The sequence below is a fragment of the Argopecten irradians genome, unplaced genomic scaffold (assembly GCF_041381155.1).
Source record: "Argopecten irradians isolate NY unplaced genomic scaffold, Ai_NY scaffold_0327, whole genome shotgun sequence".
Classification (NCBI taxonomy): Eukaryota; Metazoa; Mollusca; class Bivalvia; order Pectinida; family Pectinidae; genus Argopecten; species Argopecten irradians.
Window position 1 is genome coordinate 41,458 of NW_027187794.1, and position 13,973 is coordinate 55,430.

Sequence of the window (13,973 nt, forward strand, 5' to 3'; positions counted from 1 at the left end):
GAATAGTAGCACAAGTAGAGGTTGGAATTTAGGATTTATAGTGGCAGTTGAATGGGAGAATACTAGGACAAGTAGAGGTTGGAATTTAGGATTTATAGTGGCAGTTCAATGGGAGAAAAGTAGCACAAGTAGAGGTTGGACTATAGGATTTATAGTGGCAGTTGGATGGGAGAATACTAAGGACAAGTAGAGGTTGGAATTTAGGATTTATAGTGGCAGTTGGATGGGAGAATAGTAGCACAAGTAGAGGTTGGACTATAGGATTTATAGTGGCAGTTGGATGGGAGAAAACTAGGACAAGTAGAGGTTGGAATTTAGGATTTATAGTGGCAGTTCAATGGGAGAAAAGTACCACAAGTAGAGGTTGGACTATAGGATTTATAGTGGCAGTTGGATGGGAGAATACTAAGGACAAGTAGAGGTTGGAATTTAGGATTTATAGTGGCAGTTGGATGGGAGAATAGTAGCACAAGTAGAGGTTGAAATATAGGATTTATAGTGGCAGTTGGATGGGGAGAAAAGTAGCACAAGTAGAGGTTGGACTATAGAATTTATAGTGGCAGTTGGATGGGAGAATACTAGGACAAGTAGAGGTTGGAATTTAGGATTTATAGTGGCAGTTGGATGGGAGAATAGTAGCACAAGTAGAGGTTGAAATATAGGATTTATAGTGGCAGTTGGATGGGAGAATAGTAGCACAAGTACAGGTTGGTATATGGGGATTTATAGTGGCAGTTGGATGGGAGATTAGTAGCACAAGTAGAGGTTGGTATATGGGATTTATAGTGGCAGTTGGATGGGAGAATACTAAGGACAAGTAGAGGTTGGAATTTAGGATTTATAGTGGCAGTTGGATGGGAGAATTTCTAAGGACACAAGTAGAGGTTGAAATATAGGATTTATAGTGGCAGTTGGATGGGAGAATACTAAGGACAAGTAGAGGTTGGAATTTAGGATTTATAGTGGCAGTTGGATGGGAGAATACTAGGACAAGTAGAGGTTGGAATTTAGGATTTATAGTGGCAGTTCAATGGGAGAAAAGTACCACAAGTAGAGGTTGGACTATAGGATTTATAGTGGCAGTTGGATGGGAGAATACTAAGGACAAGTAGAGGTTGGAATTTAGGATTTATAGTGGCAGTTGGATGGGAGAAAAGTAGCACAAGTAGAGGTTGGACTATAGAATTTATAGTGGCAGTTGGATGGGAGAATACTAGGACAAGTAGAGGTTGGAATTTAGGATTTATAAGTGGCAGTTCAATGGGAGAATAGTAGCACAAGTAGAGGTTGGACTATAGGATTTATAGTGGCAGTTGGATGGGAGAATACTAGGACAAGTAGAGGTTGGAATATAGGATTTATAGTGGCAGTTGGATGGGAGAATAGTAGCACAAGTAGAGGTTGGTATATGGGATTTATAGTGGCAGTTGGATGGGAGAATAGTAGCACAAGTAGAGGTTGGTATATGGGATTTATAGTGGCAGTTGGATGGGAGAATACTAAGGACAAGTAGAGGTTGGAATTTAGAATTTATAGTGGCAGTTGGATGGGAGAATACTAGGACAAGTAGCATATGTTCCCCAACTATTCAGGAAGTCAGCTTTATATTGGGAGGTTGAGGTAGAGTGGTAGATTATAGGATATACAGCATGAACAGACATTTTGACTTATCATGCATCAAGACAAATTGTGTGAAGAAGTTGTTCAATAGAAAAAGTTTCCGTCAACTGGGAACTGTCTGTCAAAGAGCCGTTATGGCATCGTTTATTGCCATTTTCTTTTCTAATATGGCATATAAATTCACTTGTCTTTTAGATGGCTGGTATGGCATCAGTTCATTTGCCCTTTTGAAAGTTCACACATACTTTGGAAAGCTGATAACATTAAGCTCACTTTCCCTTTAATATGACTCAGAAGTTCACTTTATTTGCCATATTGAGAGCTAATGGCATATCAGCTCACTTGCCTTTTGCAGGACACACGACAGGTTTATCTTGCTCTTATTGACATATAAGTTCATCTTATATTTGCCCTTAAAGAACTAATGGCAGCAGTTTATTTGCATTTTGGATAGCTTATTAATGGTAGAAATTTACTGGCTCTTGAGAGCCAAGGTAAAACTGCGACTCGATATACACTGACTGGTAGCTATTTTAAAAGGTGTTCACTTTGTTGCGAGTATAAGCAGAGTTCTTTAAAGTAATTAACCCTTGAAAGTGGTTTATAGAATCTTATGTATACATGTTCTCAACAGTGTTAGAGATCAGATAATTGAAAAATCCTCTTATGTCAATAGTAAGTAAACATGGAGAGAAAGCTGGGATTGCTCACGTCATTCTGTTGACCTATATTTCTATTTCGGTTATAGAAAACAACAGAAGAAAGTGATCTTATTGTTGGAGTCATAATATCTGCTTCACATGGGTGACCGTTTATTTTCGTAAAGACGTCACAGAATTTCTATCAAAGTTTAACCACCCCCACCAAATTATGTACACAAATACAAGTAATTTGCCGACCGTCAGGAATAACGGGTATATTTAGTGACAAGGACGTCAGCAAATTATTGTTATAGACATTCGGTTTTTAAGATCTCTAATTGTATTCCTTATACAAATAAAAGTCACACCTGAACAGCCAAGTCTAAAGAGGTCATCTTATGAAACAGTTCTAAATCCAATCATATAGACTTCTGCATTTTACAGGGGTCAGGAAATGTAACACCTGGCAGAACCACAAGACTGCATTGGAAGATCATTGAAATATCTACAATCTCTTTTGGTTCCAGTTGTTAAGAGCTGGTCTAAGATATGGGACATACAAGGTACAAAATATTGTACTTAAGAATATACATATGACAATTAGAAGGTTGAAAAAGCAAGTGCATGCAGGGTGTAAAAGATATACAAGATGCAAGAGACATACAAGATGCAAGAGACATAAAAGACACAAAAGACATGTAAAGTACAAGACAAAGTGCAAAAGCCATATTAAGTCCAAAAGACATACAGAATGCAAACGATATATACAAGGTGCAAAAGACATGCAAAGTACAGGACAAACAAAGTGAAAAAGACACAAAATGTGGAAATGACATAAATAATGTAATGTTCAAAAGACACACACAAGGTACAAAAGATGGAGCACAGGTGCAAATGACATACATGGGTTACCAAAAGACACACAAAGGTATACAAGGTGCAGGAGACATACAAGGAATCACAGACAATCAAGGTCCCATATAACTGCCATTCCTGACTGAGTGAGTGAGGCCAGGTATTAAACTGATATATGTAGACTTATTACACTGCAGACGGCCAGGCTCTGTGGTAGGGTGTACATTTATTATTATTCTAAGTGATAAGGATCATTATCAGGGAGATCATCTCAGTAAATAAATAATTAAGATTGTAACAGGTTTTATCCCCAGGTGTTTGGCCATGTAAAATATGTATGTGTGTTTGTATTAATTTGCTGGGAATGCCTCCCATCACTATGTATAATAGATCAGCAGGCCTACTGGCGACTGGACCTATAAATCCTCTTGACCATCACCTCATCCCAGAATCCTCTGCCAGGTCACCAGACATTTTGGCCAACACACTGGTCATAATCAGCCTTCATCAGGACAGGAGCCACTTACACTGACATAAGGCCACACCAGCATGTGTCTCCTGTAAATAGGGAGAATACCACATATCGCTTCACCACCAGGTGTAAGGTCTAGGGCCCTGTAACAATAGTCTAATCTTCACCACAAGATGTAAAGGTCAGGCCCCATCACAATGGTCTAGTCTTCACCACCAGGTGTAAGGGTCTAGGCCCTGTAACAATGGTCTAGTCTTCACCACCAGGTGTATAAGGTCTAGGCCCTGTAACAATGGTCTAGTCTTCACCACCAGGTGTAAAGGTCAGGCCCCCTGTCACAATGGTCTAGTCTTCACCACAAGGTGTAAGGGTCTAGGCCCTGTCACAATGGTCTAGTCTTCACACCAGGTGTAAAGGTCAGGCCCTGTCATAATGGTCTAGTCTTCACCACCAGGTGTAAAGGTGCAGGCCCTGTCATAATGGTCTAGTCTTACCCACAGGTTGTAAGGTCTAGGGCCGCTGTAGTCGACAATGGTCCTAATCTTCACCACAAGGTGTAAAGGTCAGGGCCCTGTCACAATGGTCTAGTCTTCACCACAAGGTGTAAAGGGTCTAGGCCCTGTAACAATGGTCTAGTCTTCACCACAGGTGTAAGGGTCTAGGCACAGGTTGGTCTAAGTAAACAAATGGTTAGTCTTCACACCAAGGTGTAAAGGTCTAGGCCCTGGTCACAATTGGTAGGTCTAGTATCTGGTCTTTCACCACTTCACCAACAAGGTCAGGCCCTGTCACAATGGTCTAGTCTTCACAACCATGGGTGTAAAGGTTCAGGCCCTGTCACAATGGTCTAGTCTTCACCACCAGGTGTAAAAGGTCATGGCCCTGTCACTAATGGTCTAGTCTTCACCACTCTAGGTGTTAAGGGTCAATCTACCCTGTCACACAATGGTCTAGTCTTCAACACCAGGTGTAAAAGATCAGGCTCTGTAGGCCACAATGGTCTAGTCTCACCACCAGGTGTAAGGGTCTAGGCCCTGTAACAATGGTCTAGTCTTCACCACCAGGTGTAAGAGTCTAGGCCCCTATCACAATGGTCTAGTCTTCACCACCAGGTATATGGGGTATAGGCCCTGCAATCAATGGTCTAGTCTTTACCACCACACCAGGTGTAAGAAAACAGGTGTAAGAGGTCCAGGACACGCGTCACAATGGTCTAGTCTTCCACCACCAGGTTTATAGAGTCTGAACACGTCACAATTGGTCTAGTCTTACACAACAGATGTTAGGTTATAGGGCCCTGTAACAAATGGTCTAGTCACCATCAGGAGGTAAGAGGATGGGACCAGTCAGTCAGGGTATTGGTTCTACAAAGGGTAACAATGGTCTAGTCTTACACCATAAGGTGTAGGGTCTAGGCCCTGTAATGAGTCTAGGCCACAGGAGTAAGGTCAATGGTCTAGTCTTCACCACCAGGTGTAAGGGTCTAGGCACTGTCACAATGGTCTAGTCTTCATCACTAGGTGTTAGGGTCTAGACCCTGTCACAATGGTCTAGTCTTCATCACTAGGGTTGAGTAATTGTCTAGGCCCCATCACAATGGTCTAGTCTTCACCACCAGGTGTAAGGGTCTAGGCCCTGTCACAATTGGGTCTAGTCTTCATAATTGTCTACTATGGTGTTATTTAATGGCCCTGTCTACGGGCCCTAGGTCACAATGGTCTAGTCTTCACACAACAAGTTTCTTACAAATCTTTGTGCTGGATGCATAGGTTGTCTGTGAGTAAATACTGTTTAACCTCATTCAACCCTGAAAATTTCATAATGGACCTGGTCTAGTCTTTGATTAGGAATAGTCTAAATTTGTCTTCAGGGGTGAATATGTTTTTGAAGATGGTTGTGAATGTGGTAATTTGACCGTCAAAATAAAAAAGGTTAAGATTATTTTCTACCAAAGAACACAACCACAATATGACAGTCTGGTACATTTCTCAACTTCCTGAGGAAAATAAACTGCAAATGGAAGAGAGCTATAAAGATATAGACCCCAAAAGTTAAAATCATATTTTAAGACTTCATTTAATCAAAAATCCAATATTGCTAGATCTCTTTTTATTTTCTAAATATGAGAAACATTTGATCTGTTTACAGGTTGAAATGTTATTCTAAAATGAGGTCACAGAGTAAGGATAAACAGTTCTTGTTGGTCAAGTAGATAAGACTTGACTTTATAAAGATACAGGTACGTGCTACGAAAGTAATCAACAAGATATGTATTATCTGTATCAATAAAGTTTCGTAAACACTGATACATCGTGACCTATATATGTCTGAAAGTCGATAATGAAATGCACATATCGGAATTATTGCTGAGTAAATATATGAAACACTCCTTCTGGGCTTAATACACTTTGTTTAGAAATGCATAGAAAGAATTCTAAAAAAAAATGGAGGGGAAAATACTGGCCTTTTGTCTTTAATCTGTTTTTGAATTGAACTTAGCACTAACCTTTGATTCTGAAACCCACAAATCCTGGCTTACCAATGAATTATGAATAAATAAGAGAGCAAGATAGATAAGGATAATATCATCTATTAAACACAAGAGAAAACATGAAAGCAATATGTACTAAAACAAAAGTAGAGACTAGATCTTAGTGGAAGATGAACAATTAACTTACAATGCAGGAATGATATAACAGTGACCGATTGGTCCAGTGGAAAGTTTGTTTCTATAGACTGTACAGAGAAGTGTTGTCAATTCTTTTATCTGGTTGTAGAGGACCAGCTTACAAATGTTTTTAATGTTCGATCAGAAAATACATTTTTTCATATCTAGATTTCCCATCATTATCAGATCTGTATCATTGTATAAAGATGTAGGTTTTAAATGGAGTGAAAATTACAGAACTATAGGATAGTGATTTATATAAAGACATGTTGTTATCTTCACAAAGGGATGGATACATCATTTATGTCAGAGATACCAGTCGGTTATATCCAATAAAATGTTCTACTATATATCACAGATAGGTATAATAAACTTCCTAAACCTTGATTTTTGTGTCAGTAGGAGGGTATCATCAACAACTCTATTATTGAGGCATTGTATATATTAGTAGAGGTTTGTACATATAGATCATCAACAACTCTATTATTGAGGCATTGTATATATTAGTAGAGGTCATACTTATGTGTTTAATATCTCTCTATCAAAGGGTTACCGGGTACCTTCATATCAGTTCAGTCTGAACAGGGTGTCAAAAATTATATTTGGCTTAGTTTAAGGACAGGCCAGATTGTGTTATTGAACGTGTAAAGCTGGAGTACACCGGGTAAAACCTCCAGCCTATCGCTAATACCTGACACCTAGCTGTTTCATTTTTTATTTTTAGCCTGCCATCATACACATAAAACTTGATGCACAATGAAAGAATGGTTTTCAGACTTTAGATAACCATAGGACTTCAGTTACAAAAATTCTTTCGTTGAAAAACATTCGATTGGAAAGTAATACAGAATTTAAGGGGGAAATCTGAAGTTAATAACTTTCCAATTCTAGTTCATTAATAAGGAATTTTAAAAGAACATCAGTCAGAACTTGAATCATGTCATTCTTTCCATATAGCTTTTTTGAGTAAAGCAATTCTAGTTACTTAATGAAGAATATTAAAAGAACATCAGTAAGAACTAACTTAAAAATTATGAATCTTTGCACATACGAATAAATAGAAATTTTCCTAAAACTTCTGGTAAAACACTTCCTGGAGATATGCCTCACCAAATGTGCAAATATTTCGAGTCATTGTAGAGTGATTCAACCACTTACTCATAAATAACAAGCATACTGGAGAGTGTTGCATGTGAAAGTAGGCATTACAAAATCCCATGTGGAGGCATGTCTGTGCACACTGTGTGTGCAGGCAGTGGCGTGACCACCCCCCCCCCCCCCCCACACCACCCCACACCCCCCCCCCCCCCCCCCCCACCCCCCCCCCCCCCCCCCCCCCACACCCCCCCCCCCCCCCCCCCCCCCCCCCCCACCAACACCCCCACCCCCACCCCCCACCCCACCCCCTCCCCCCCCCCACCCCCCCCCCCACACACCCCCCCCCCGCCCCCCCACCCCACCCCCCCCCCCCCCCCACCCCCTCCCCCCAACCCCCCCCCCCCCCCCCACCCCCCCCCCCCCCCCCCCCCCCCCCCCCCCCCCCCAAAATGTTTATGGTCCGTGAAACTGTCATTGGTGACTGTGGTTCTGTAATCACCGTCCAATGTCAGCCAGGTTTGGAGTTCCGTGTCTGTAATAACATAGTCCACAACAGTAATTACTACTAAATGTGGTAAATGCTCCCCAAATCAAACCAATTTTATCTATTTGTTTTATAACGATTACTGCAATCACAGTAATTCGATAGTTTCCATATGGACTGTTTGCAGTGTATCACGAACTGTAGAAAGCATTTCTGCTTCGCCATGTCTTATGTAAAGTAACCGGTAGCTCTTTCTGCTAAATTAAGGTCAGGAAATGGGACAGGAAATTATTGGCCTTTTCCTTTAAAGAAAATTGCATTAATGCCATCAATATGATGCTTAAATTCAAGATTTTAGCTTTTACTTTTATGCATTAATCTCAAAGTGAATGCAGTCCTGCATTTTCCTGCTTCACTGCATTTTAATATCATATAGTCTTTATCCCTCAATTTCCAGGCATGACAGTCGCTATTTAATGATAAACTTTATGGCTTTATAACATGACCTATTTAGATTTAAGGTAACCATGACATCTAGATTTGGGTAGAAAACCATTTTCTATATATATGTTGTATGCATGCACATGGCATTGTGTGAAAAAGACCTCAATAAATATCAAGACATATAGTTGTATCATTCTTGATTAAGATATCAATTACAATTACAATAGTACTTAATTTAAAGCATTCTGCAAATTAATCACTTATCAATCTAGCAAGAAAAACTATTTACAACAATCAAGAAGGAGAATACTTAACAATCTTAGACCAAGTGGCTATCAACAATCTACCAAGTGGCTTATCAACAATCTACCAGGTGGCTATCAACAATCTACCCAAGTGGCTATCAAACAATCTAACAAGTGGCTATCAACAATCTACCAAGTTGACTTCATCAAACAATCTACTCAGTGGCTATCAAACAATCTACCAAGTGGCTATCAACAATCACACCAATTGACTATCAAACAAATCTAACCAAGTGGCTATCAACAATCCACCAAGTGGCTATCAACAATCTACCAAAGTGGCTATCAACAATCTACTACCAAGTGACTATCAACTATCTATCACAAGTGGCTATCAACAATCTACAAGTGACTATGATCAATCTACCAAGTGGCTATGAACAATGTACCAAGTGGCTATCAACAATCTAACAAGTTGGCTATCAACAATCTACCAAGTGGCTATCAACAATCTACCAAGTGACTATGAACAATATACCAAGTGACTTTGAACAATGTACCAAGTGGCTATCAACTATCTACCAAGTGGCTATCAACAATCTACCAGGTGGCTGGTCATCAACAATCTACCAAGTGGCCATCAACAAATCTACCAAGTGGCTATCAACAATGTACCCTACTATGATCAAGTGGCTATCAAACAACAATGTACCAATCTACCAAGTGACTATCAACAATCTACCAAGTGGCTATCAAACAATCTACCAAGTGGCTAACAACCAAGATGCTATTCAAAATCTAACAAGTGGCTATCAACAATCTACCAAGTGACTATCAACAATGTTACCATCTAAGTGTGCTTGTATCAAACAATGGACTACCAAGTGGCCACTTATCAACAATGTACCAAGTGGCTATCAACAATCTACCAAGTGTGACTATCAACAATCTACCAAGTGACTATCAACAATCTTTCCCAAGTGGCTATCACAATTCTACCAAGTGACTATCAACAATCTAACAAGTGGCTATCAATCAACGAATCTACCATGGACTATCAACAATCTTACCAAGTGACTGCTTCAACAATCTAACAAGTGGCTATCAACAATCTACCAAGTGATTGTCAACAACTAACCAAGTGGCAATCAACAATCTACCAAGTGGCCTATCAACAATCTAACAAGTGGCTATAAACAATCTACCAAGCCTACAACAATCTACCAGTGACTATCCACAATCTACCAAGTGTACAATCAACAATCTAACAAGTGGACTATCAAAACAATCTACCAAGTGACTATCAACAATCTACCAAGTGACTATCAACAATCTACCAAGTGGCTATCAACAATCTACCAAGTGACTATCAAACAATCTAACAAGTGGCAATCAACAATCTAACAAGTGACTATCAAACAATCTAACAAGTGGCTATCAACAATCTACCAATTGGCTATCAAACAATCTACCAATGGTCTATCAACAATCTAACAAGTGGCTATCAAACAATCTTCACAAGGTGGTATCAACAATCTACCAAGTGTCTATCAAAAATCTTCACAAGTGACTTACAACAATGAACAATCTAACAAGTGGCTATCAACAAGGCTACCAAGTGACTTATCAACAATCTAACAACTAGCTTTCAACAATCTACCAAGTGTCTATCAACAATCATACCAAGTGGACATCAACAATCTATACCAATGTGACTGTCAACAATCTACCAAGTGGCTATCAACAATCTACCAAGTGATTATCAAACAATCTACCAAGTGACTATCAATTAATCTACCAAGTGGCTATTAATTCGAATCTTCCAAGTGGCTATCAACAATTCTACTAGTGTGCTATCAACAATCCTACCAAGTGACCTATGCAACAATGTACCTCGGCTGATATCACAACAAGCAACCAAGTGGCTATCAACAATCTACCAAGTGGCTATCAACAATCTACCCAAGTGACTATCAACAATCTACCAAGTGGCTATCAATAAACTAACCAAAGTGGCTATCAACAATCTACCAAGTGGCTATCAAACAATCTACCCAAGTGACTATCAACAATCTACCAAGTGACAATCAACAATCTACCAAGTGGCTATTACAACAATCTAACAAGTGGGTCTCATGATCAATCTAACAATGTGACTCAAGAACAATACAACCAAGTGTGACTATGAAACAATTATACCAAGTGGACTTTGTACAATTGTAACAATCTTATTTAACAATTGTACCAATGGTCAATCATACAATCTTCCAAGTGGCTATCAACAATCTACCAAGTGACTATCAACAATCTACCAAGTGGGCTATCAACAATCTAACCAAGTTGAGCTATCAACAACAATCTACTAAAGTGGGCTATCAACAATCTACCAAGTGGCTTATGAACCAATCTAAATTGGGCTATGAATCTATACTACCAAGTGGCTATTAACCCAATGTAATCAACGCTATCAACAATCTAACAAGTGACTATCAACAATCTACCAAGTGGCTATCAACAATCTACCAAGTGACGATTCAAACAATGTTCCTAGTGGACAAGCAAGAAACTATTAGCAGTCTAGCAAGAGACTATCAACAATCGAACAAGTGACTATCAACAATCTACCAAGTGGCTATCAACAATCTACCAAGTGACTATCAACAATCTATTAAGTGGCTATCAACGATCTACTACATGGCTATCTACCAAGTGGCTATCAACAATCTACCAAGTGACTATCAACAATCTATTAAGTGGCTATCAACAATCTACTACATGGCTATCTACCAAGTGACTATCAACAACTACCATCTAGCTATCAACAACCCAGCAGCAATCCAGTGGTTATTAATAATCAAGCAAGAAACTATTAGCAGTCTAGCAAGAGACTATCAACAATCTACCAATTGGCTATCAAGAAACTTTCAATATAATGGCAGTGTTATTCCCATTATTACTTCCAACAAAACATTGGCATCAATGACACTTCAATTTGTATGCCAGTATTTTCCCACAGATCTACTCAAGGAACTTCATCGATGACAACACAAATCAAGCCAAGACATGGTACCATTGACAACATACAAGTTAAGCCAGGGAACTTTTATAATTAAGCCATGAAATTTAATTCATAGTATAGCATAAATTTGCATGCTAAGTTACTATAAATTGGCAACAAAATTCATGTTCAAATTATCAATGGCAACACAAGTTAAGCCAAGAAGCTTTGTCCATGACAACACAATTGTCCACCAATTAAGCCAATAAATTTTATCAAATTGAAAATAGACAATAGCTGCCCAAAGAAGAAAAAGAAACTTATCATTGGTAATACAGATTGATTGGCCGAATTTACTTTATCAGTGACAATACAATGCTGGACAAAAAGACATTCTAAAATACACTTAAATACTCATTCAAGTCTTAATGGCAACAAATATCAAAAGGAGGGAAATTCTAAATGATGTGTTTTCACCTGGGATTTACACTGGACTAAAGAGGTGAAAGTCTTGTTACATTCTTTAGGCTTGCTACCATACTTTATTGTGACATGAAACATCTTGAACAAAATCAGTTTCTGTTTAAACAACACATCAATTTAAAATTTGGATTTTTTAAATTTAAAGGCACAGCTGTTATCTAAGAGAGCGCATCAACCACAATTAATTGTTAAACCAACAAAAAGTTGGTCACAGATGATACACTATATGAAATTGTATATACCTAATAAGATGTTATTAGGTTAAGAGGATACCTGATAAGTAGGCATTAAACTTCTTGTCATACCTGTAGGTACTACACAGGTATATATAAAGTTGTCTAAACCTGTGCATCACAAAGATGTATATGAATCCTTAATTGAATTGTAAAAGTAAATACAATTAGACCAATTTAACTATTCAAAACAGTTGCATTTAATAGGTCATGTACAATCAGAACCTTTAAACCGACTTTTAAGACTAGTTCTCAGGCAAGACAATCAAATCATCAGAACTTGACAGAATAACACATGATTGTAATTTATTTAAATATAGAGTTTACCATAAAAGATATTTCACTTTTAATTTTTGATATCAAATTAATGATAATTAACTAGAAATTCTTAATAAGTCGCCTCTATATCAATGCGGGGGATAAGATGTGGCTGGATGGACATTAAGTTATAGTGGGTAACTATATTACGTACACTCCCAATTTTCTAGCATGAAAATTAAACATAAGTTTGTACCTTGATGAGACGGACTCTTCCCTTTCATATAATATCTTTAACATTCAGGGGTGGTGAAGTCTGTGTTGATAAAGGAGTAGGGATATTGTCTCAGTAGAATTTGCAACCACAATCTTGAATTAACAAAACAACCAACAAGTCAAGCGTTGTTACCTTATTAGAATTTGTGACTTTAACCAAGGTTTTGTCTATATTGGTAGATCTTATCAGAGACACGTACTTGCTCTTCAGAACCATCTGGTTCTATAATCTGCTTCAATGGAGACTTAATCAGTGCAATATTTGTACTAGCTTTGTCAGTCATTTCTGTAAAAATCATTATTTCAAATATTTGTTTAATTAATGAATTTTTGTTTTTGAATTGTTGACCTTTGTATTGTGTCAGTATTATTTATTTTTAAACATTTCACATATGAGATAAAGCACTATAATGATCAAGAACATGTGTGGGTATTATACTGAGTTACAGAAACAGGCACTCAAAGGCTTTCAAATCAACAGCATAGAACAAATAACTCGATATCATATATTTTTTTTTGTGAAACCAATATGTATGAAACTGCCCCTATTTTTGGATAAGAAATAACAGGTATGCTTAATTCGTGAACATTGAATATAAAGCAAAGAACGTTGACATTATTTCTGGATTATGTTCAGAAACAATAAGTCAGTCATAGAACACAAACAAAAAAGAACTTGAAATTTTAAACTGTGAAAGTACTTTTTAAATGTTACTGCGTGGGCGAAAAGGTCACGTAATTTAACAATATTGTACAACATGACACCTCACAAAAACAAAGTGATATGGCACTACCATCACATGAGAATAACTTATATTTATTTGTACACGACAATAACACAGCATTGTACAAAAAATTATGGACAATATGTTATCTTGTTTTGTAATTGCATGCCCCCAAATGAAACAGAAAACTGGTTTTTGATATAGCACAGAAATCTGTCAGGAATTATATATTACAAATCTATGTACAAATTCGAAACAGAGTTTAGTGATAAATATCTCATGATGTAATTTTAGATAAACAACATAGAACTTTCATGGTTAATTAACTATGGTAGATCTTATCAACAGATCCCTCACAACTGGACCTAACATCACATATGAGAATGGTTATATAGAGTAATCATACATACTATTGGCTTCATCTACATATTAAAGAGGGCAAGACAAAATCAGAGTTAAAAGTGAAGACTTAA